Source organism: Pygoscelis adeliae, unplaced genomic scaffold (genome assembly GCF_000699105.1).
Source record: "Pygoscelis adeliae isolate BGI_AS28 unplaced genomic scaffold, ASM69910v1 Scaffold38, whole genome shotgun sequence".
Taxonomy (NCBI): Eukaryota; Metazoa; Chordata; class Aves; order Sphenisciformes; family Spheniscidae; genus Pygoscelis; species Pygoscelis adeliae.
In genome coordinates, this window is record NW_008825614.1 from 15,233,067 (window position 1) to 15,237,996 (window position 4,930).

A 4,930-nucleotide genomic window follows, 5' to 3' on the forward strand; every position below is an offset into this window, starting at 1 on the left:
CCCGGTACCTGCTCCGTGATCGGGGCGGCCCCAGAGGCCGCTCCTGGTTTGCGTGGGGCAGTTTCCTGACTGCGCTCCCCCGTGACAGAGCGAGGCCGGGAGGCTGGTGGCCCCCATCCCTCAGCCCGCTGGCCAGGCCCGGCGGTGACTGGGGACAGGCCCTCGCTTCCCACAGGCTGCGCAGAGGTTTTGGGGTTGAAATAATAATAAACGCCCAAGCAGAAAAGGAGAAGGCGCAGCAATGACAGCACATCCACGCAGCATTAGCGTTGCTCCAGGGGATCAAAGGCAGAAAGGCCGGGGGGACCCTTTCACCACAGGGCTCCTCCGGAGCCTGGCTCTCCTCAGGAGCACAGATGAGTCCGGCACTCACCCAGGAGCGCCAGCAACAGCTGGGAAAAGGTCACACCAGAAAGTAGAGCTGGGCTTACCTAGTTTCCGGCTGTACTCACAATAAAACAGGCTGACAGTGCATCAGAGGACTTCCCAACACTGTTCTCAGAGCGCATCGGTCACAACAGATACACCTCGCTCGCAAAGAAGGTTGGAAGGAGCAAAGGATTCATTTTGCTGACATACAGAAATAAAGGAATACCTATAAGCTTTAGCTTTACATCACACAATGCACATCACAACATAATATCACTCAGACAGCAAAGGAAAACAATACATGGCAGATCCTTGGTAACGTAAATAAGCAAAGCCGAAATCAGCCAAACTACATCAGCTGAAGATGTGGCTCAGTATAGACACAGCGAATAAGGGGAGGGCATGAAATCTGAAAAGCCTACTGGGTTTAGGTTAGATGTTTTCAGGTTAGACATTTTCAGGGCCAAAAAGTCCACGGATGTCCTGTCTTTGGCGAGGTATCAAAGGCAATCACGATGGTGAGTACTTCAGGCCTTCTGGCACAAGACCTATACTTTCATTCTAAAAGTCTCGGTCCGTACAATATAATTTTCTTTCATTTTGTGCAGCGGAGAGATGTTTCACAGAAAATTTCATGGGTCATTACAACCTATGTCTTAAAATGAAACTAAAATTCTAAGCTATAACATCCCATGCAAAGGTGTTAGACATTGCAAAAATAAGACGACAGTGTGACCAAAAAACCCCCCTTAGCTTTTGAAACATCTAACGAAAACCGAATGCAGAAAAACTTGCATAACACCCATTTTTTTTTTTTACCTGAGCAAATAACAAAAAAAATCAGGGCCTGGGGATTGCTTCTGTTGTATTAAAATGCTGATAGAGAGAAGTATGTCTTTGAAATTCCTTTTTATTTACTGAAAAGATTGAGATTTCTGTTTCCCAGAACCCATTAGGAATCAAACAGCTAATTTTTTTTTTTGCTAGTTGCCAGTCCCTGAAAACAGCTCAGCTCAAAAGAATGCTTTTTAGCCTTTTCTTATAACTACATACCCACCATTTGTGGATACGCACCACGTCAGGTACTTCCTTGCTTCCATGTCTTTCAGTTTCTCTTGTCCTTCACAACCTCTTTTGCAGACTACAGCGCAGGCTAAACAATAGCGACCAAAAGCTTAAAAAACCCTACTACAGTCCAATATGCCTTCATTGTAAGCAGCGGTGCGCACCCGTGTTTGGCATTGGAGTGTGCGGTTACATACTCTTTCTGTTCGCAAAATGTGGTTTTCCTTTTCTTTTAATAAGCTAGTCCTCAGAAGTACTCAGTAAGTGAATAGGAATCCCTCTCTGCTTCAGATTCGGTGGGAGCTCTGGCAGTTAAGACCCTTGAAATACTTAATTTCAAAACATATTTCAGACACTGCCTATCATCTCCTTTGCTGAAAGATACCACATTACATCGTTGTCCTAACAGTGCCTTTAGTAACCGAGCACATAAGGCTGCCTGTAGTACATTTCAGATTGCCTGTAGATAATTTGTTTCACCAAGATCCAAAGGTAACTTCCCAGGCTAAAGCATGAGACAACTTTCTCTCACATTTCTAGGATGTTATCCATAATGAAATCCACCGCAACTGCTAACTCATTCACTGTCTCAGCTAACACGATTTCCTGCTCCAGTTCCCGGAGTTCAGTTCACGAAAATAATCTTCCTATCTCGTGTTTGGGTTCATGTTCCCCAGTTTCTGTGTCTGTTGAGGCCGAACTGGTATTTATGTTATTTCCCCGCTTCCTGGGCTAATTTAAGAACTGTCACATTTGATCACATATTCTCTGTTCCCTTGCAATTTCACACGTTCCACCAGACACCTCCAAATTAAACTCCCATTGTTAAGTAACAACCAGCATTGAAAGAGGAGCTGCGAGGCAGCTACCTGTTATGCTACAGTTCACCCTCTGTTTTGGTCTGCTGTTTCCCAGAAGGTGTGAAGGAATTTCACCAGTCACATATGATCCTCTGTCCTGCTTAGCCTCCTCTTTCACTGGAGCCATGCTTTGGGGTGATGCTTTTGCAGTTGTAGGTCCTGCTCCCCTTAGTGACTGTGTTGACTTTAGTATCCTTGTACTGTTGTTTAGTTCCTTTAATCCTTTCTGCAGTCCTCTTAGTCCCGCTTTTTCCTGGAAAGCCTCGTCATATGTGGCAACCTGATTGACATTTACTACACCCATTTGTCTTGATGAACCAGGGCAGGAGTTACCAATATGTATTCGGCATCTTTGTGGCAGCAGACTCACAACGATTTTATGACCAACTACAGGGTTTTTTTTTTCCAGCTCTCCTTTATATAGCCTTCAGCTATTTCTTCAGTATACTTCTCCTCATCTACCAGAAAGTCCTGAGTACAGCAGGAAAAAAAAAAGGACAGGTTTTTTGGTTACAGCTTCAAGCACATCTCAGCCTGTACTCCTCTTTGTGCTTTCCTCAGGACTTCTTCAGGCTGTGTCAGTGCATCCTCACCACCTTCTCTCTCTCTGGTCCTTTCCACCTATTGCAGATGCACAGATAAAAGGTGCTACAGAATAACCAGCAAGAACACCCCTCAGATATCCCTTGAAGGGATGACATTCTGGGATTTGTGGTGGAGGCTGTGTTTTTCCTTTCCCTTTGGAACAGCAAAAAATCCCCTCGCCTTACATGCTTCTAATAACTATCTTAAGTCAGGATGATGGTCATTTATAATGACAATATTAAAAAATTTTAAAAAAGCAAGGATCTATAGGAGACTTCAGATTCCACTAAAACAGAAACCTGAAAAAATACTGCAAATTTTGCTAGGACATTAATACAGGCCGGAAATCCTGGAATCTGTGGCTCTCACAGGCTTCCCTACATTGTCGTTTGCAAACTCACAAAGTGAAACTAGCTATAATTTTAACTACATTTTACTCTGCAGCTCATAAATGCATTCATCACAAGAAGCAACTGAGTTGGAAGGTGGGAAATTCTCTTTCCCATGGTAGTCTACTGTGGTCTTTGGTAGTATGGATCAAGGTATTAGCTCCCCCTGCTTAAGGGGAGAGTAGAAGTAACCTTTTGTAACAGTGTGGCTCGCAAGGGTTATTTACTTACTGCTGAATGACTTCCCGTTGCATATACACCAGGAAGTTTTTGACATTACTGAGCTTTCCACTACAGTGACGGCTACTCTGATTTATCACTGGGGCAAGACTGAGGATGCAAAAAAATCAAAGGCTGTGCAAAGTATGAATAGATTAATGATGACAGGCTCCACCTGGAAACTGAGAGCTAGTTTTGTGAAGGATGTAAGAGGAAAAAAAGCCAGCGACATTTTGGATAGAAACCTCACAAGTGAACACACACAGGGGGACGTTTGGAAGCTGCAACCTCAGCAATGGAAGTGAGCACCCACAGTGCAATGGCAGAAACAAGAGCGTCCTCAGAAGGCTCATCATGGAAGTGGTCATTTCTTCCTGTTGCCCAGGTTTTGCTGGAAGGGAAGGTGTGAAATTAGACCCTCTTACAAACCAGAAGTACTTTCCAATCATCTTGCTTTTCGTAGAGTATGTAATACCCAAATCTGGAAACCTGTTTCTCAGAACTGCACATCAAAACACCGATTCAGAGATGCTGAAGTGAATCAGAGACCATCAACATTATTTCCAATGGAACTAGACAACTGCTCAGTAATTTAACTTTAGGTTATTACCGGTTTGGGACTCACTGACCAGAGCTGCTGAAGATATTTTTTGCTTTAGTGAGCAATATTTACATTTTTTAAAAAAGGCAAAACCAGAGGTTTTTTCTCCTGCTCTTTTGCTGTTGCTGAAATTTGTGAAGAAACAGATTTTTTTTGCGAATGTTTCCAATTTGCTGAACCACCCACTGAAAAAACATTCAAAGGGAGAGGTTCTAGCCTGGCTTTGTGAAGACCTTCAGACAGTTCGTTAGGCTATTCCCAATGCTCTCAGCCATCTAGTTTTCTTACCAACACTTGTGTCTAAGGGAGCAGAGAGTACTTTTTTTCATTACGGTTTTTCTTTTACTGTCCAAAAGCTGTGCACTATGGAAAGTCGCATGGTCTGTGACATAAAACAAGACTCAAACCATTTACAGATCAATACAGCCCAGTCTTATTGTGCACTTCCGTTCTGTTTCTGAACTCTCATACTTTGCTTGATCCAAACTCGTGCTTTAGGTTACTACTGCCCTGCCCCTTTTAACTAGCTGATGAAGTACAGTAGCAACAGCTGCTGGCACCAGAAAAGAAAACAGCCAACTTCAGAAGGCCAGAGTAACAAAACAGATCGGTTTTGTTCTAGAAAGTACAAGGAAGGTACTAGAAAGTATGCTTTCTAGGTTAAAAAGTGAAAGGAAAAAAACAAACTTCATTAGGGTATAGATTTTTGTACTTGCTTAACAAGACAGTCCTGTATGGTCTCATGTTGTAACTGTGTAAAATGCAATACTGGGAACTGGCACAAGGAATGCCCACACAAGAACCAGATTGTTCCTATGTAAAAAAGGAAAACAGCAAGAGGT

General features: G+C 43.2%; 1 long non-coding RNA gene across 1 annotated transcript in view; it reads right to left on the reverse strand.

The window, feature by feature from the left end:
* Positions 1–2,697: 2,697 nt before the first annotated feature.
* The window catches only part of LOC103924417, a 2,816-nt gene continuing 583 nt past the window's right edge, over positions 2,698–4,930 (reverse strand). The window contains exon 2 of the long non-coding RNA XR_663983.1: positions 2,698–3,878. This is a non-coding gene — a long non-coding RNA (uncharacterized LOC103924417). The remainder of the gene's footprint in view (positions 3,879–4,930) is intronic.